The sequence below is a fragment of the Convolutriloba macropyga genome, chromosome 8 (genome assembly GCF_964194025.1).
Source record: "Convolutriloba macropyga chromosome 8, txConMacr16.3, whole genome shotgun sequence".
Classification (NCBI taxonomy): domain Eukaryota; kingdom Metazoa; phylum Xenacoelomorpha; order Acoela; family Convolutidae; genus Convolutriloba; species Convolutriloba macropyga.
Window position 1 is genome coordinate 13,456,967 of NC_134475.1, and position 21,428 is coordinate 13,478,394.

General features: G+C 32.6%; 1 long non-coding RNA gene across 2 annotated transcripts in view; it reads right to left on the reverse strand.

Moving 5' to 3' along the window:
- The window catches only part of LOC142343951 (uncharacterized), a 65,950-nt gene that overhangs the window by 38,017 nt on the left and 6,505 nt on the right, over positions 1 to 21,428 (reverse strand). The window contains exon 1 of one of the 2 annotated variants that reach the window (XR_012759228.1): positions 10,854 to 11,015. The exons of the other annotated variant lie outside the window; for it this stretch is intronic. This is a non-coding gene — a long non-coding RNA (uncharacterized LOC142343951). Of the gene's footprint in view, positions 1 to 10,853; positions 11,016 to 21,428 lie in introns of those variants that run through there. 2 annotated transcript variants of the gene reach the window in all.

The following is a 21,428-nucleotide window of genomic DNA, read 5'->3' on the forward strand; positions in this document are numbered from 1 at the left end:
GGTTTTCGCAAGCGGACTAAAAAGCGTTGTTAACAAAGTAGAAAAATTAATTTCTCAAAATTAGAGAATAACAAGAATGATATTTTACAGTAGAATTTAGAGATTTACAGGAGAGATCTGATTATTAGATGAAGATGTTGATTTGATTTTGGGGATGAAAAGGGCTCAAAAATCAGCTGTATATATACCCATTAACAGTGCGAGAAAGTCAAGATACAAAACTAATCTTAGCACCATGATTTACAGTGGGGGTCGCAAGGGTTACCCAATATGGTTTGCTTCTTTAAATTTTCCAGAAATCAGTCACAGCGGGTACCATAGATGGTATGCATTTACACTTTTCTCAGAATTCGTTCACATTTCCGGTGGTATCATAATCATTCAATACATGCTGAGAAGATTTCATATCAAATAATCTCACTCTAATATTAGTTATCTAGATTCACCAATTTGAACCGAATATTGATTCTAAGCATCATTTCTTGACGATTCCTTTATATAAATTCTCTGATCGAAATCAATTTGCTTTTGTCTTTCTAATCTGGTAAGTTAAACTTTCTGTCTATTTCTCACTAAGTTTAAGACTATAGTTTGATCGATATTCTAACAGAGGAGATACACGGCCAATAACGGTTGGGGGAAATGTTCCAGACTCGGGAGGTTTTTCACAGCAGTGTCCAAAATGTTTGTCTAATTGATGACTATGTGGCTGGCTGGAAAAATTACCAACAGTTCCCTCATATCTCTTGCAACTTTTTAGTCAAAGAGGGGCTGGCTGGAGCGATGTTTTCGACTCCTTCGACAAAGATGTTTCAAACGCGTGGAATTTGGTTTTTTGGCTTCCGCTAGAGTAGTGGGTGAGGTTCATTGATGAGTTTTTTTCAAAATACCGCAACTAGTTGTAGCTCAGGTGATCAAAATTTCTGCAAAAACACTATCAATTTTTTGAGGAGCTTTCGGCTCCCCATTATATAATGCGCCTTTTTTCACTATTGGTTTTCTTTATAAAACCGGAATTCAAATTCTAGTACTAATTTTTGGTTAGGAACAAATAATGTTATCTGGTTCATTTTGCTTATTGGGAAAATAAGATTTTCAACCTAATGCCATGCAGGGGATGCATTCTTTCGCACGCACAATCGAATCTTTAATCATTTAGGGCCAACAGCAGTGCGTGTTCACACATATTGTGCTCCAACATCTTGGGTGGCTGTATTGGTGGTCTTCAGTTACTGCCTCATTCTGAGCACTATGCATTGCGGTCTTTTGTCCACGCAACCGCACCAAGAAAGGTCGTGTAGATTGAGTTAAAAGTAACTCGAGGGGGATTCGATATTATGTGACGAGCTTCGCTTTTCTTAGAAAATGCCCTTTTGTGCTGCATTTTTATGTGTTTCATGCCGGTAGTTGAATTTGAGCTGGAATTGGAATGCTGCCGAGTTTTACCAGAGGTTTGTGGAAAAGTCAAATTCGTGTTTTGAATGATTGGTTGGGCATTCATGTTTAACAGATATTTTTGAGTTGCAATTTAGCGGGCTTTATTCTTGTTAAAAGTTTGAAGTTGCAGGCGTATTTTATAGGCGAGCGCCGGAGTTTACAGTTTTTGTTCCTTCTTTGAATGCGTGAATGTACCGTAAATTTATTAGTGTTTAATTGTGTGGTCTGAGTAATAGAATTTTCTACTTATATTTGCGGTTTGATTAGTAAGGAAGAGTTTTGTGGGTCGATTATGTTAAAGTACTGCAGTGCGTCATTTTCGTTTTTAATATCTTGCGAAGCAAAGTAATGATCGTTGAAAGTGCTTTCTAAATGGAAAGAGGAAAACGCGGCTACTATGAAATCCGCATCATATAAGGATGCTTTTTTGGCAGTCGTTAGGGGTGTCGAGAGATGAAATCAACTAATACCGTCTCTGCTCTGGGCAGATGTAGATTTTTAAACTGGTAAGCAAGTAAATGATCAACCGCTTGTGTAAAGCGGCTATTGTTTAATTTATTGGAGCGACTTTTTTAGTATCATTAGTACAGTTTGATGGTCAATAATTACATTGAAAATTTGACTTTGAAAAATTTTGAAATTGTTTTTTGGACGAAAAAAGTCTTAGGGGTTCCATTTCGTTGACGCGATTTCTTTCATGACACAAATCGCGAGTCAAACGGAATTGTTAACAGAACGGACGATTTAGTTTACTTTAAATTTTCTCAGCCCAGAAAGAAATTCTGCCCGTGTGGTGGGAAAAATTAGCGTGTGTTTTAGATTCAAGAGGAGAAGCTCAATTACCTTGATGGGCGTCAACCTGTCTTATATGATCTTCTTAGGTGCCAGGTGCAACAATAAGAATACTGTCAAGGAAACAGCGCGTTTTTAACCCACTGCTTTTTAGATTTCGGTCACCATTTTAGTAAGGCCAAAAAAACCTATTTTTGTTCGGTATGTGCCTGTCATATCAGCACTAACAATGTTAAATTTACTTTGCTTTGCAGGTTTTTACTGACGATTTAGTGTACTAAATGCCTTTCTCAAAGCGATTGTAGAAAATTATACTGCATTTTGCGACGCGAAATTGTTGGTTTTTTTTTAAAATGAGAATTCTAAAGATTCTGGGCATTTGATATTTGTTTTTATGAATGTTTTTATTGACTTTTTTATAAATCTAGCTGTTTGAGTTGTTTTTACAGTAATTACAAAATGAAAATCGAAATATTCAGTATTCATCTGAAAAATTATTCTGATTTTTATATTTGACCCTCATCTAAAACCCGTTTCAGCTGAATATATATTGTTAGTTATAGATTGTTCAGTACTCGTCTGCCTTAATATGTCCTCACTGGGATTTTTCATAGATTTGTAGAAGAACAATGTAATTTTTGGAGCTACCAATGAAACAAATTAGATCCGGGTTTGCTTTCGCGATACGATTTTTAGTTGGAAATTGATTAGATACTTGGGGCTGCTAGTGGCGATTGCGTTAGTGGTGAAACCAAATCTGAGAAGAGTTCTCAGCCAATGAGAGGTTTTAGGCCGTCGGCGAAAACCGTTAGTTCTACATCGTACATCATACTTTAATTTTGGATTTTAATCAAGAGCATATTAGAATGCGTGTTCCGATAGCTTCATCCGCAAAGGTCTTTATATTAGAGTTCCTCGGCTCTAGGATCCAACCAGCTGAGTTTGATTAATTTACTATTTTAGACTTGTCTACGAGTGGTTTAGACTGGTTTAGACTGCCCCCCCCCACCCTCAGTGACATTATCATTCTCATTTTTGAGTTGCATATGTGCAGAGTCAATGCTGTCAAATTAGAGTTCGATACAGCTATTTCAGCCACCATGTTGTCATCAGAAATGCTATCCGACAAAACGGTGAGTTTAGAGGCTTAAGTCATTATTTAGAAACATTGCTAGTAAGGGTTCGAAACTAGGCAACGTGTTCGCCTGGAGCCCTAAATCGTTTGTTCTATTCGACTGGCGATTTCTATGTAGACACGAAGTCGCCAATTTAGCCAACGCAAGGGTGTATCAGGTAACGTTTTGTCCCAGAGAGGGTGGTCTCCGTTTAGCTGATGACTGCCCTTGTCGTGCGTTACTTTTTAGCACTATCTTTGGCCAGGCAAAATTTCCGCTGAAATTTTTAAACTCAGTTACCAATTAAATCAGCTGAATTAGGATTTGATCTTGGTATCACACTCCTTTACAGAACACCGGTCAATGCTTTGCAAACCATTATAAAAACACGTAACGTGCTCTTGGTGGGTGTAAAAATTGGTGGGTGAAAAATTTTGAGAGCACTCACTAAGCTGGGGGGAACAAACGGAAAACATCCTTTCATGAAAAAATGATGAAAAGTAAGAGAATAGAAAATAAAAAATAAAGCCGAAAGATTTTTCAATCGAATTTACTTTTCCCACTGGGATATCGATTTTCATCTTCAACTTGCTGAATGTAGAATGTTGAAATTTTTCGGAAAAGAGAGTTCGTTATAAAAAAGTAAGCCATTTATTATGTTTTTCATTAAAATGAGTTGAACAGAAACTGTCCAAGACTTTTGTTTGGGTAAAAATATGTAAAATAAGAAAATAAAGAATAAAAAGAACGGCTTTCTTCTTGCAAAATAAATATTTTACCATTGCATCCGATTTGCTCTTCTATGTATATAGAGATGTGTGTGTAAATGTATGATGTTGGTTCAAGAAATTAGTAAAAGAGAAAGAGATGTGGCCAAAATTTTCACAAAAATTTACTTCAAATAGCTGCTCAAAGTTTTCGTAAAATATCGAAAAAACTTACCATTAAAAAAAAAATGTTTGATTTGAATTCCTTTTCCTAAAGAAACTCTTTGAGTGAACCATTTTTTCACTCATGCAATTCTTTTTTGGTCAGAATTGCAAATTTTATACTCAAATAAATTATCTAAGGTGCTAACTGTTGCAAAAACTGATTTTCAGCTGTTCAAAAGTCTATTTTTACCATTGTAAAAATTGAAAAATCTTAAAGCTTTTCCAACCAAATACCAAAATTATTTACGACAAAAATAGAAAAAAGATTTTCCTACTACTCAAACGACAATTCTTAATGTTATTGAAAGCTGAAAAAGCAACCTGAAAATTTCTACTTGGAATTTGTCAATTTCTTTTTAGTTTTAAAATAACACAAAAACTATCACTTTATTTCCCTCTAGTAATGGTTGTACCCATTCCAACTTCTGGGCGGAACTATATACTCCACTTTAGTGGAGTCTGAACTATTTACTCAAACGGGTTTATTTCTTCAGTCAATTTTGGCCTAGCGACATATTCGATGTAGTTGGTTGTTGGTGTTCTCATTAGAAAACTCGCCTAGTGTATAATATATAATTGAAAAGATTTTTTTATTTTTTTTCACAGAGTTATTGAGGCTCAAAGTTTTGTGATCATTTGACTGAATTTTGTTGCTTTTGTTCAGACTTTCAGCATTTTTGCTCAATTTTTTGCGAATTTTGCTATAAAAAGAGGTTAAAAAGTTTAACGGTAGCGTTGTTGATTTTACTTCTAAAGATATCAGAGTATTGATGAAATGTTTGATCTAACTTTTGGTCCAACATGTTTGCTAATTTTCTCAACTCTACACTTTTTTTCATCAAAAGATTGCCGACACAACATCAGTTAACTCCAAGGAGGGATAGTTATACTTAAAGTTCCTTTGGCAGTGTTCTTGAAAAAAATCTTGTCGATTTGAGGTTGCTATTTTAACTAATAATTTTAACTTGATAATTATCCAAAATACCTAAATTTTTTTCATATATTGAATTCTTTTGTCAAAATATCCCTATCCCTATTATTCGGAAAATTTAGGTGTCCGTGAAGTATGAAGAGCAAAAATCAGTCGCTGTCTTTTTTAAAAAACTATTGAAGCGTTTCTTGTTTTTTTATCACAATTATCAATGCTTACTAATGGCAGGTCCGTTTTGCTTCCAAGCTAACTTTTTAGTCAAAGCTTATGTCCGTTTTGACTTTTGAATATAACTTTTATCAAAAAACCAATGGATTATAAGACTTTGCTAATTTGTTCTCTATTTTTGTCCAACGTGTAGCTTCAAGTTGACTAGGACAAGTGGCATTATCTTTTCAATAAATTGACCTTCAGTTTTTCGTGGTTTTTTATATTAAAAAAGGTTTTTTTTTGGCTTTGATACAAGTTTCCGCTAAAATTTTTCGGTTTTCCGGAATTTTTTTTCTTTGAGGTACTTTTTCTTCGCTAATTCACTCAAATATCACAACATTGGTGATTAAAAGAGCACAATTGAGCAAATCATTTTTTCGATGAATAGATTATTTTTTAACGGCTTCAAAAAGTTCTGCTGGCAGAATTTAATGGATTCTTTAACTCTTTCTTCTTGTTTTTGTAGTCTTATGAAAACTTTTGGATAATTGCAGGTCAAATCGACATCCTATGGTTGAGCAAAGGAATTTATTGGTAGCTAAAGTTTTCGATTACTTTCAATTCAAATATTTTAAAAATATATGGAAGTAAATTTTCAACTTTGCACTTGGCTTTCTTTTCTAATTCTTACCAAATCTTATTAAAAACCAGCCACATATCACATTGGTAGTGTTGAAGAAAAACACAATGGAAGATGTCTAATTTTGGTGGTGCAATGCTTTTTGCTTTAACAACTTTGACATAAGTTCTTCACAAAAAATTAATTTAGTACTTGATTTTTGTCTGTATCTGTTGTTCTTTTTTGTAATCGTACGACATTTTCTTAACAATTTAACATCTCAATGGTTGTCTTTGGAGAAATAAACGAACCTGTTCCATTTTTTCAGTTGCTAGCTAAAGTGTTTTTTATTTTGAAGTTAATCAATTTCGAAAAATACTAATGCATGATTGACTTTGCAATTTTGTTCTTTTTTTGTCTACTTGTTAGCTATTCTCATTTTTCAGTCGGAGGTCACATATAACATTATTGGGGTTTAAAGATGGCGGCGCAGTGGATTATATCTTAATTTCATTGAATAGATTATGGTTTTCACGGCTTCCACACCGTGTTCTCGCAAATCATAATTTTTTTGTTATTCATTTTTGTTTGTCGTTTGTTGTTGTAGACCAAAACCTATTCTGGATAACGACAGGTCAATGTTTTCATTTTTTTATATGGAGCGATGAATGGTCTTAAAACTCTTGAGTTGATAGACATCAGCTCATAAAATTTGTTGATTATCATTTTTTTCAACTTATTTGTTCTCCAAAAATATAAACGTGTTTTTTAGCTTCGCTGCTTAATTTTAGTTTATGTTTCTTTTGTTGCTTTTTACTGTGTTATTAAGCCATTTTTGTAAGAAATAGTCATTGAGTTTTGAATCTTAATGGTATTTGTTATAGTTAATTGATTTTTTTGTTTGCCTTGTCTCGTAGTCTGAAAAAATGGAGGTCTCATCGGCCCTTCAAGGCTCCATTATTTACTTTACTAAGTGATTTGATTTGCAAGCAATTTTTTAATCAACACGCCAGTTATTTTTGAACAATATTTGATTTTTGAATGTTTTCGATTTTTTTCTTAGTTGGTCGAGAATTAAGCCAAAAATGTGGATGACCAGGCTCGAAACATTATTTGCAAACACACATTACCCAGCCTTCTTGTTTAATCGACGACTGTTTTGTCCTGAGCTAGCATACATTTAAGCTGTCAATTTGACCTATTTTTTAGCTGTCAAACTTCTGTGTCTGTGCTCAATCAGGGAAATATAGAGAATTTGCAGGTTTATCATTTGGCGACTTCACAACCTGTCTATTTGTGATGTGAAAAGAAAGTAAATGTTATAGAACTTTTGAAATATGTTCTTTAATAATTGAGCAGTAAACAAAAACGGAAAAGTTTCTTAAAGATCTAATTTTGTGTAAAATGCTTTTAATAGATCAAATTTTTCTTGGGATAAATTATTTATCGGACAAAACTGTCTGAAAAAAAAGGATTCGCTCATAAAACTTTCAGACTACAGAAACTGTGAGGAGTGGAAAACAGATAGCTGTTAGGTTTGTTTTATTTCTATTCAATTTCTTAAAACCTGAAATCAGTAACAAAATAAATTTTGTTCAGTTAAGGAGAGCAACGAATGGCGGCAATTATTTTTGTTTTATTGAGAAGACCTTTAGCAATCGATCACTTTGAGGCATTTCAAAAAGTTAACCCTCCTTGTCTATTCGATAAAACATAGAGATTTTTGCTATTTCAGCTTCATAACAGGTACTTAAGATTGTTCTTACGTCAATTATATCCCCCAACCCTGGTATTCATTGTCTTACAGAAATCGAAGCAGATGAGTTATCAGCTGACATAATAGGAACCGCTTATCATGTCTGTCCTCTGTTGCTGAAAAAAAGAATTCTGACAAACAAAATTTGTTCATTCATAAAATTTTTTCATAAACTGATAAGCAGAGAAATCGAATAACATTTGCACCAGCGCTAACACACTTCAATTTATGAAAATGAAATCTTCATCATGTTTAAGATAAAAATCAAAAAATTCCCCCAGCTACAGTCTAAAAATGTATATTATTATCAGCAGTGCAATAGATTCATGATAATCTTTTTGATGATATTTTTACCAAAATCTCCTCATAGCGGTCGGTCATAAACGCAATAATCGAACGACTTTAAAGTAATGGTTTTCAATCAATTATAAAAAGAAAAGAATGAAACCAGAACAAAACAAGGAGGCTCGGTAATGTGCGTTAACACATAATGTTCCAACCCCGCTCAACCAACTTTTTTACTTAATTATCTACCAAATGAGGAGAAGATCCAAAAACTTTGAAAAACTCGTTTATTGCTCAAAATATTTGCTATAACCAATAAAAACCTTTTAAACTCAAACCACTACACAATTTCATTAATTACTCATTAGATAGAAGGCTGAGGATAATAGCAATTAGGGAGAGTAAGAGACAAGACAAACAACAAAATCAAATAAAAAACAAAAAACTTTACGTAGGACCAAAACTCAGTGTCTATCTAATTTCTTTAAAATTTTATTCAAAAGTCAAATTAGCGTCAGATAAAAATTAAACTAAACCAGAGAAACTTACATTTCACCAGAGAAGATTTGGGGATCATTATTAGGAATAATTAACAAGCAGACAAAAAACGGAAGAAAATGAAGAATCCGTTCATTTTTTTTAAAGCAGTTAAGTTCAAAGGCATGAAAACTATAAGTTATCAACTAAATTCTTTAAACACTGTTTAAAAACAAAATGTCAGTTCAAATTTTCCAGGAAAGGGCATCGCAATTTAAAAAAACATAATCTATTTACCGAAAACAATAAGTAGAATGAATCTTGCCTTCCTTTAAAGCCATTAATGTGCTGATTCACTTGCCATTAAGGTGGTAATTAGACAAAACAGCATAGGAATACCTCAAGAATTGAAAAATATCCAAGAGTAAAGAAAGCAAAATAACATTATTTAGATATTAAAACAACAATTAGGATTACCAGGTACATCAATTGCAAAAAGCAGACGGCCTCTCCCACTAATGTGACTACGCAAAAAAGTGACAGAAAGAACACTAGAAGTTGCAGATCTAAACAACATTTTTCAGAAGAAACTTTTGTAGACACCAAATCTTTAGAGCCATAAACTTTCAACTGAAAACTAGTAAACGTAGTGTTTTGATGCGGCTCAGAACGTTAGTTGAACATGTCATCCATCGGACTAAGGAAAAAGACTACAAAATAACAACGAACACCGGTAGAACTCAATTTCACAAACAATTTTAAACAAAAAGCTGTTGAAACAAAAAAAAGGTGCTTTCAGTTGTAAACATCAAGTATGGACATCGGCCTTCAATACTTCGTAAATTTGACCTGTCAATGGTTACGTTTGGATTTAAATCACTTCGTCTGTAAATAACATAAATAAATAGAAGAGAAGAAAAATTTCAAAAAATTTCCACAATAACCCGAAATTATTTTGAATTGTAAAACTGAATACTCAGACCAAAACTGGTCCTGTTATTACTGCGTGTTGAAACCAAACTGTTCTTCGTTTGTTAACGAAATAGATAATTTGACCAAAATATCAATAAATAAATGATGATTAGATCCTTACCGAGATATGAAATCAAAAAACAGTTAAGTTTGAATTGAAAGTATTAGATAGTCTCTTTTTTAGCTCCTTAGCTACCAAATTACCTATTTAAGGGTTTGAAGAAAAAGACCTAGTCTTAGGACAACAAATGAACCTGACTTTTTCACAAAACTCAAAATTTTATTTTAAAAATATCAAAAACGAAACGTCGGAGCTGCAAAAACCGTGAACTTCACTCAGAAAACACAATTGATTTTTACTTTAACTTGAGTGGAGCCTCCTTGTAATTGAAGTTTGAAATGAAAAAAGAGTTGTCTGTATTTGGGACAAAAAATGCAAAAAAAACTTAAAAATTATAAGCCCAAAGTGCATTCCAAATCCATTTTCATAGCAAAATTCAACGATCAAATGACAACTGGCCTTAGTATCACTACGCGTTTGCTAAAAGACGCAACTATTTTGTAAAGTTTTGTTATTGTTTTGTTGGCAAACGATAATCTCAATAAATCAAAAGTATGAGTTTTTTTCTAAATATTGATTTAAATTAGCCAAGGACTGGAAGAGTGTTAGTTCCAGGACACTTTCTTCGGCGTCAGAGTACAAATTGCTATTGGCCGAATGAACAAAGATTGTGCAAACTTTTTTATGTCTCCACTATGGCTCAGTTTGGAGAAAATTGGATAAATAAGCGTAATTAATGCCATTTTTAATTTAAAAAAAGGGAAATGCTAAAAGTTCAATAATTTAGAAAAAATTTTAGCGAAATCTGTTGGTTTAGACAATTCGTCAAATCTCTTTCTTCTATAACCGTTAAACGAATGTGACCTTTGTTCGCATTTTATCATATTTTTGCCAAAAAATGATCAAAATTTAAGCAAAAATTACGGAGGTGAACAAATGTGAACAAAAAAACGAAAGTTAGGCTAACGTTCAGAAAACTTTGAACCTCCGTTACTCTTCCTAAAAAAGAAAATTCACAAAGATGTTTTTAGTTTGAAATTCTACGCTCTACTAGCTTTCTAATGATACCACGACTCTGTACAATGAATATATCGATCGGCGAAAAATAACTGAACTAAAGTGGGTCGGAACAAAAAGCAATTAAAAAGGTGAACGCTCTAAATTTTATGAGTACGATTTTCCTTTTCTTCACAAAAGAAGCACAATATTGTCCATTGACTATTTTGATCTCTTTGGACTACCTGCAGAGAATTGAAAATTTGCAGGATCAAAAATTGTTAATGGTTGTTGATTTCACTGAAAACATTACCCCGCTGAGAGACTCACCTCTAGTAAGTGGTAACAGTTATCTCTTTGTAGAAGAATTAATTGACAGAGAGATGAGAATCAGTCACGCGTGACCTACTTAATTGTACCATAATTTGCGAAGTCACTTAGATTAAATATGAATGATTAAAATCACAGCTATATTACAGTAAAAAAGTAAAAACTGACCATGTAGCGTATAGCCTTCAAATTTGGGACCAACTAAATCTTTTGGGCACGGAAATCAACTTACAAAGATGGGGCGTCTTCTAATTCCATCCTAATTTGATCACCAGCGGGGTGGGGGAGGGGTGAGATTGCTAAATTATACAGATACACAGATGATATTACCAAATTGGGTCATAATACCCCGTCGCTCCGGAGTGAATTTTGATTATTGACAGTTATGTGACAACTAAAAGAAATCCCACCCCGATTGATAACCCGTTCTACTACCCGCTGATTTAAAACCCGGTCACGTCAATAAAAGATTTAATCTCGTTCAAAGAGAGAGAGAGCCCAGAATACAAATAAGATTCTTCATAAAAGAGTTCAGATTAAATAGACCGAAGGGTAATTTCAATACCAGAGTAATTGAAAAAAAAAACTAACCTTTGCCAAGGATGGATGGAATTTCAGTTGTTTCCCATTAAACGAATTTCCCTGTTTTTGAAACCGAAGTAAAACAAGGAGGCTGGCTTTTATGCCTTTGCGCATACGGTTCCGTTCTAGCTCAACCTAAATTTTGACTTAATGGTGTACCAAATAAAGCAGATGTAGGAAACTTTCAAATTATTGAAGAGTAGTTCTTGATTTGTAAGTTAAATTTTCATGCATAATAACGGAGTCACAGGCATGTATATCACTGATTTAAAGACTGACAAAGTTAAATTATTTTTTCTTCATTTAGCTAGAATGAAAAAAAAATTGAAGTGAACGTCTGGTTTGAATTTTCGCATTAAAAACCATTTTTAATCAAAGAAACCTCTGATTTTGCAAGCACAGAAATGCAGCCCAAAAATTGAGCTGCTGACTGCTAGAAGTCACCAAAAAAGTCATTATTTAATTTCTTGGTGCGTGATTTTACTCATAACGAAAATCGAGGAAGACGACGAAATAAAAAAACATAGCAGGACAAGTCCTGAAATACAATTCAAAGATTTGAATGAAGAGCTCAGACGTACTCGACCTGACCAGCAGATCAATTGAACAATTTCAGCCAGAACACAAACAAAATCATCTCATAAAATTGAGAAACTAAAAGAATCAAACCTAAACAAAAATATACTCATTGCTAAAACTCTCGAAGCTTTTAAACCTAAGGCAAAATTTTTCCGTTTAAAAATAACTATTCCAAAAACATGTTAAAAACCAATTTTTAATTCTGAAATCGGTCCAGTATTGTATCAGCAAGACCTGAAAAATATTCATTGGCCCTTGAAGATCGATTAACTCGAAAATGACCAAAAAATTAAAAAAAGAAATCAATTGCAAATTATAAGGAAATGTTGCCGAAAATCGTGATAAAAATATCTTCAGAATCATTTCTGTGTCTCTAGAGGCTATCCAGTAACCCAATTCCAAACATTAAAAACTCATTGGCTCATAGATCGATAGACAATAATTTTTAAAATTTCAAACTTCAAAAAATAGAAATTCGTTCTATTAAAAGGATGAAAGCCATTCAATTGCCCTTAGCAACTATTTATTAACATACTATCAAACACAGGATTAATTACCTGGCTACTGAGGCAAGAAAAATTAAATAAAATACAAATATTTTGAAAAAATTTTAAAATTGCAAATTTTTTTTAAAAAAACTTCTAAAAGTCGAAAGGTTAAATTGTTGAAAACAAATCCATTAAAACTAAAAACCATGCAGTAACTTTTCATTAGAAGGTGGAATATGTTTTCTGGCACTTGAGAATAGACGAATATCAAAAACTGCCAAAAACTTTAGGAAACCTTAAAAAAAATGCAGATTTTATCAATAAAATGCTAAATTTCAAGACATTAAAATGTTAAAAACCATTCCATTAGTACTAGAAACAATGCAGTGCCTTATTAACAAACCTCAGAAAACCTGAAAAAAATGAGAAAATTTTTTAAAAAAATCGATAAATTTTGTGATATTCAAAAGTTGAAACCTATTCCATGACAACTAAAAATTTTTCAGTAACTTATTATCCAACTACTGATGAGGTTTTCTTGCCCCTGGGACTCAAACAACTTGAATAATGACAATAAATGTCAAAAAATATGAAAAAAATTGCAAGTTTTGTCAAAAAATGCTAAAATTCATGATGGCAGAAAGTTGAAAAACATTCCATTACCACTAAAAACTAAGCTGTAATCTATCATCAAACCCCTTATCAAACCTTAGATGAGGTTTCGTGACACCTAGGGCTAAAAAACTTAATATATGACAAAATTTTCAAAAAACCTGAAAAAAATTGCGAAAATTAGGATCATTTTGCGTGTTTGTGTTTGTAGTACCAAAACATATGGCTCATAAATGGTCATAACAAGCATTTTTGTCTCGCAAAAAGCTTTCACCAACTTTTGAAAACTTCAATCTAAGACTAATCAAAGAAAAAAATTCAAAAAAAGTCACGAAAAACATGAAAAATTGCACCATTTTGAGCCCATAAACTCCTAAAAATGACATTTTAACCTTAAATTAAGGCCATCCCAGCAGCTGCACCACTATCAACACTTGGAGGACTACTAAAGCCCACTTTGGACCTCTAATGAAACTTAATGCCCGCTGGTCTTTACCTGTTTATCCCGTTTTGAAAGATCAAAGTCATTGAAAAATGTGTGAACACATCTTAAAAAAAACACAGAGCACCAATACAATTCAAATCCTTTGAATTGTAATAATAGCAGTACTAAAATACAATGCAAACAATTTGACGACAAAAAGCCTATCTATCAAGCTAATTGGTTTTGATTAGAAGTATAGTAAAAAAAAGCACATACCAAAATTACAAAAAGCACAAACATCACAAAAAAATGATTATGGCCTTATTGGCTGATGAGACATGGTATTATAGGTATTATTAAGTGTAAAAAGAGAGCAAAATGAAAAAAAAACACAAGTGTGAAAAACAAAAAAAAGAACAAGTGGTATCAAATTTGTTTACTTCGCTAAATATGAAATAAAAGACAAGGAAACTTGATATTCGCTTTCATAGAGGGCCATGCGGGGATGTCGTTAATTGTTATTGAGACTATTTGCCAGGAAAACGAAAATAGCACAACTCAAATAATCATTGAACTCATATAAAAACAGGTAGTGCCAAAGTTGTCAACAGAACTGGATATGGAAGAAAATGACTAATTCTTTTCAATTATGTCTAACAAGGAAGCCATTAAAACAAATAGTTGACGAGGTTATGTGAAGAAACAAAGTCAAGAATTACAAAAGCGGTTGAAACCCAGAAATTAAAAAAAATTTACTACATTGTGATAAAATCAGAAAAACAAAAGCTATTAACTGGAAGTAAGAAAAAGTTTAGTTTTACCTCATCAGAGAACCATTTGGACTTGTCAACAAAAACAACAATTTTGGAAGACAAAAACAAGAATAAATAGTACGAAAAGCTAAAAAAACTGTTTAAAAAATAAAAATTTTGACAACGAAATTTGCATTTGGTATTAGAGACCAGCCAAAGTCTTTTCCAGTATCCACAAAGCGATAAAAGCAGTATTGTGGCCAGTGATGACCAAAAAAAGAAAGGAAAAAAAATTAATGAATCTCTTTGAAAAACATTGTCTGAGTCCTAACTTATACTGCAATATAAGTACATTAAAATAAGTAAAGGTATTTTGTCAGCTTTGCTGTTGCGTGCTAATTTTTCGTAAGTTTGTTTTTTGTGCGACAAAAAGGTTTTTGAAGTTCAAAATCAACAAAAGGTCTTCACAAACTCAAAAAAATTCAATTGAACTTTAATGGAAAGTTTGTTGGATCTGCCATTATTGAGACTAGGAAAATTTTCATCAAGAGAACAACAAAATGGTGGAAAAATTAAAAAAAAAACATTTACAAAAACAATTAGTTTGAAATAACAAACACATAAAATGGCTAGCAAACTATTATTTTTCGAAGGGATACTTTTCAACTCTGAGAAAATCGATAGGCCGGTTAATAATGTGAGAAACGCTGCATGAGTTTCAAAGACATGGAGACAAAGAAATAATATTGTTCACTATTAATGCTTGATACAAATTTATTAGGGCTTATCGTTTATGAAACATAAGACATGACAAAAATTACATGTAAATCTCCAAAGTTCACAAGTTAATGTTACACTACAAGCACACGGTGTAAAATTGAAAAAAAAACACAAAAATATCGCTCGTTGATAGCAAAAGACAGCATCTACGCATCATTGAAATTCGTGTTTCAAATAAAAACGCTATCCAGAAAAAAAATAAACGAGGAAAAAAGACGAAATTAACTGAAGTAAAACAAATCCCACGTAAAAAAATCCTCAAGTATGGGAAGTTTACTGGAACTCGAATTTTTCGTTTTAGTCTAAAAAGCCTTGTAAATGAATTTAAATAGAGCGTTAAAAATACCTACTTTTTGCGCATTTTTTGATAGTGCAGCATGAATAAATTCACTAGAACAGTTTCGTTTCTCATTGACATCAAAAAGTTGAAAAAATGTGAGCAGAATACATAACGGAACAAGCGCTAATAACGAATTCACACACACAAAAAAACATCAGGAATCGTTAATTGACCACCACCTCAAATTAACATAAACTAATTGATGCAGTTTTTGATAAATATCATTTTAAATTAGCGAAAAGCTACAAAATTTCGCTTTCAGAGCACCTTCTTAGGAAGCGGGAGTGCATATAGTCCTCATAAGTTTACGAAGACTCTGTAAGCAGTTAGAGAATTCATCTATATTTAATGAAATCAGTAAAAAAAAATTTTCGCCAAAGTAATTTGTTTGCAATGCTATTTTTGAAATTAGAATTCAACAATATTTACAGATTAAGCAAAGCCACTCGAAAAATGATAACCCGAAAATAAAAATTTTTAAAGTATAAATCTGGAATTAAATTGAAAATGAAATTAAAAGATTCAGAAAAAGTATAGATTTTCGCAAACAAAAGAACGCTAATCAACTGGAAATGAATCGAGATGCTTGTTTTGAGCAACAGAGGATTCGAATTAGACACATATCAAAAGCAAATCATGTTTATGCGAAAATTGTTATGTAAGAACTCTGATTCCACGAAACAGTTCATAAGGCAAATGTGACCACTTTACAGCGTTTAGTGTAATCGGAAGATTTAAAAACTCGGTAGCTGCTGTCGACATTTTTAACAGTTTTTTTCATCCGAATTCTTGATATATAGGACCGTCTTAACCGATTATGTTAAATATTTTAATCGAGAATGATTTTCTCTAAGTAGTGACTTTAATAGCCGAAAAAAGTTAACCAGGACTACATTGCCAAAATATCGGAGCAAAAGTCTTTTTGTCAACTAAATTGCCAGTTCTGAACGTTTGAGAAACAAAAATTTCATGCAATTTCCCTTTCTTTCCTATCAACAATATTTGTGAGAATGAAGGGCCCTTTTATGAAAATGAAGGGCCATGGAATCCCTCTGTTTGCCAGAACAACCAATTTTTTCATGTTTCTACGATTATGAGCTCTGTTCATGAGGGCGCTAATACAACTTTCGAAATAAATTAGTAATTTTGCCACATTGTTTGAAAACCTTTGAAATATTGATCCACTTGATTTTTCTTTGTGTACATTCTGAAGTTAATCTTATGTTGCCTTTTTTATCTCTGTTTAATGGGCTAATCCATGAGTATGAAAAAGTAGCAGCCATTTTTAAAGATGTTAGTGGCAAAAATTCTGTACTTTTTCAAAACTGTTTCTTGTCACTGTTTTGACTTGAAGGGTCACTGATTATATCTGCTTGCTAAAATTTTGCTTTTCATGGAAACACAAGGTTTAAACAGGTATTTCAACTTTTTAGAATTAGTTGATGAGTGTTTTGCAAAATTTTTAAGTTTCAGCTCAAGTTCATTTCAGTTAGTGAACGTAAAATATATGCAGTTAGTGAACGGAAAATATATACAGTTAGTGAACGGAAAAGGCGTGATCAAGAAGACAAAAAATGTTTAAGAAAAAAAATGTTTAAGAATAAAAAATGTTCTAGATTAGAGTCGGCAACGAGATCAAAGGATTAGAGTCAATCAGCTGTCACTATTTTACGCACCCTTAGAATGCGAAAACTACCGACGTATATATCATCATGATCGTATGAGCGCGTCAGCGTTTTTCGCACTCGCTTATTTTCCTGATCTTAATACATGTGTGCGGAAAACAGCGATCATGCTGAGTATATACACTAAATACGAGGTGGTTTTACTTTTGTAAAGTTTTCGATACTACTATTTGTTAGTTCAAATGCTTGCGGAAAACGGTTACGGTTTTTAAAACAAAACGACTTACCAGTTGGTAATTTATTGCCTAATAGGATGCTTTAAGTTTTCTTAGGGGCAACTTACAGATCATAGGAATTTTCTGCAGATAAGACGCCAGCAGACGGGCAATAGGCTCTGTTACAATCTTAAAGCAACTCCTATAAAGCTGAAATATAGAGAGAAGCATATATGAATTTCAGAAGTCTGATTGGCCGGTGCAATTTTTTAAATTCTGTGAACTAAGGAATTTGTTTAAAAATGCAACTAGCTTATTTCTTTTAGCAATAGTTCCTCAGTTAAAATCTTCCATTTTTAGAGATGCTTCATTAACCTAGATAGCATTTGAATTTATTTCTTTGTTTACTTCATGCTGTGTATTAGAGGTTTTATTACAGAGAATAAGATAGTTCAATAAAGTAAGTCGATAGCTCCTGACTGCAGTGATGATACCACGTGTAAGTTTCAGATCCAAACAAGTGGCCAGAGTCACCAAAAGAGGAGCATTCATTCTCATAAAATTAACAGAATGAGATATGGTTTTTAATAGAAAAACAAAAATTAAAAAGGGATTACTTTTAATGCAGACTAAACAGCCTAAGGCTGCTCCACTGCGATTTCGCAGAAACAATATTATTATTTTTAAATATGATTGAAAAAAGTGATGTAATTCAGCTTACAACTAGCTGCCTATTGTAAGAAGAGGATTCACGTTTGAAATTTTTTTATAATAGCCATATAAATTAACTAAATCCTTGGCAGAAAAGTATCAACAAAGCGGTTCCGGTGGGGTTTTATGTCATACAAAAAAGATAAAAAAATATTTCGGTCAGCTAAACCAAAAGCAAAGCTAAAAAGTTACGGAATTGACTCGAATAAAAAACATGAAGGGGAGCGCAGTCAACCACTCAGAGAACTTGGCTAACATTTATATACAATCCGAAAATCGTTGACCTGCATTTTTAAATGTTTTTCTGCTCTTGCTCTCTCTAAGAACAATGCATAAAAAAATGTCCTTTTCTTCTTGTTTTTGTCATTTGTTCTGTAGATTTACAAAATCACTTTTATACATCCTCTTCTACCACTTTGACCAACAAATGAGAGTAACAGAGTAATGCAAAATAGCAATGCTCATTGCGGAGCTTCGCATCTATAAAAATGATTCCCTTAGATTTATGAGTTCTTAACGACTCTCTTTCAAATATATTTAAAGTTTTCTTTGTCTGTGATTGTACTCTTTGATGTTTTTTGAGGCAAATGTCTTTTTTTAAAAAAACTCCTGGCTCAGGTTCTGTTTTCGTCGCAAATTAGAGAATAACTGTTGAACATGAGTTTTGTCCTCACAATAATTGTCAATGCGGGTGTTGGAGCTATCCGTGCCAGCAGTGCAGAATCAAGCGAACCCTATTGATGGTTTTATAATAAAATTATCTGCATTAAAAAATAACTTTAACTAACAGAGTTTGGAACTGTTTCTTGTTTTCTATTCCCATCCTCCCCCTTTACAGATCTTCTGACAGATTTATTGTGATAAATTACCACACCTATACATTTCAAAGACCAGTCCCACCTCTTGTTAGGCAATGCAAACCATTATCAGACCAAAAACAGGCATCAGTTTGTTCATACATCGTAATGGGGAGGAGAAGAAACAGATCTAAGATTTCTCTAAATTTGAATATTTAAAAATAAAATGAATTTTACTGGCCAGGCAGGTTTAATTAGCAGTTATTGCAGTAATTCGAATGCACGTTTTGCTAGGAGGGATAAATTATAAACGGAATTGTCAACATGAAAAAATCATGAACAAGGGATGAACAGTTTTACAAAGGGACATTAAAATTTATATTAAATTTATTTCAATATTACAGGTGCTTTTATTTATTTCAATCAAGGCTCGTTTAGCTGATATTAAAATTTCAAACCAAGCTCTTATTTGTGAAGCATTCTTTTCGAATTGAAAACAATCAAAAGGTGAACACATGGAGAAGCCAAATGGTCTCCAAAGTTCAACAAAAAGCTTGCAAAGTTTAACCATATGGCATAAAGTGTTTGATCATACCATCAGTATACAAGGTACCAGACCGGAAAATAGGTGTACGCGATAAAAACAAAAGCTGGAAAAGCTAATGTAGCCAGAACGACAACGCCTTTTTTTCTTTGAAAAAATGTTGAAATGGAGGACTGAAGACGCCATAATTTCATGAAAATTTGGAAAGCGTTTTTCAGAACTTAAGTTGATGTCTATGCAGGCCAAAATTAAAACACTTTAAGCTCCTCGCCCCCATCCCCCTTTCTCCCATTCCCCCATTCCCCTTAAATGCCACAACTACTATTCATCATTCATATTAACATAAGAAACCTAGCTTCATATAACGTTTAGCCCCCTTCTTGATATAAATATACCATAAAAGGAAGGAGCTATAATTTTATGTGAGAGAAGGGCTAGTTGATAAATTTTCGGTTTTCAAACATAAGAAGTTGTCGGTATCGTCGTTTTTTCTAGCCATAAACGACAAAAATTCCTATGATTTTTTTCATCGGTATCGTCGTTTTTATTCCGTAATTAACATAACAAAGATTCGGTATCACCGTTTTTAATCGTAAGAGAGATTCGGTATCGTCATTTTTAAACTTAAGTGAGACTCGTTATCGAGAAAAACACTAGGATTTTTTAAAATTCAAGTCTGCAAAGCAGATTAGGGCAGCGGACCGAACAATGAAAACGATCGGCACTGGGCGTTGTGAAAACCAACCAACTGTCAAAAACTTTGATCGCAAACTACAATAAAGTATGACAAAACCTAGTTAATGCGAAATAATAAACAGAATGCTCATCAATGATCAACAAGTATGTTACATTTTTGAATTCATAATTAACCAAGAAATTTATACTCAATCATTTATTTTTGCGAATGAGCTACAGAAGAATTTTCAATGAGTTTTCACATTCTTTCAGTTTTTTTTCTAAGAAAAATGCTTGAAATTCCAGCAAAAAAAACAGTGTCATAACGTTTGATTACATTATATACTGAAAAACAAACAAATATTCCAATGCAAAAAAAACCCACAATTTCTTGCGTCAAAAACCGAACATCTCTAACGATTAAATACCAAACATACAGAATCCCGAGGGCTATAGCAAGGAGTGATATCACAAATATTTATTGTGGCAACAAGTAACCATGAAGCTAAACCAGGGAGCTTAGGCCGCTGCAAACATTTCAGATTCTAATAAATTAATAAAGTGGACTTTACAAAAGTTGTAAAAACAACATAACTTTAGAAACCATTTTTAAATTCAAATAAAATGTTGCGGATAAAAATTTTTAAAATTTGAGATTTGTATCTATTGTTAATAATAGCAACAATTTATCTCATACTAGAGTAATTTGTTTGCGATGCAACAATTGGAATTAAAATTTGACAACAAGTTGTTACAACAAAAAATAGTATAAACTTTCAGAAACGAAAAATGTCCATGATCTTTTTCTGCCATTAGACTGAAACAAAATTAAGATCAGCAGAGCATGAAATTGTTTTATCAACAGAAGAGCCAAATTAGGTAATGATTAAAAGTAAACTATGTTTATCCAAAAAAATTTGATATAAGAAATCAAGTTAAAGGAAGGAAATCATTCAAGCTGTTTGAATACTAGCAAACATTTAGTGAAGACGCAAAATTTGAAACAGTCTTTAGCTCCCATCGGTATTTTGAAAAATAGTTGTAGAAAAAAGTTGTTTAATGTTCGTTTTTCAGAATTTTTTATTCCTATTGTATCAATTGATGCGTGGATGATAAAAGAAAATTTTATTGTTGATATTTTGTTGCAAGTCTTTTTAAACCTTTTTTTTCGTTTTATACTGAACTTAATTGTTTAAAAACTAACTTCAAGCAGTAAAATTTAGGACTTTCACTTTTTTACCAAACCCATAATTGTCAGTGACTAGTACCACCTTTTATTAGGTTATTAAAACCACTATTAGGGCAAAGACAGGCATCAGATAGTGAATACCATATTTAAATTAGAATTGATATTTGAAAATAGTGGCAATAGGCGCTAAACTTTTACCTCGTTTTCATACATAAAAAATACCAATTATTTGAATTCAATACAATAATTTTTGATTTCCAAC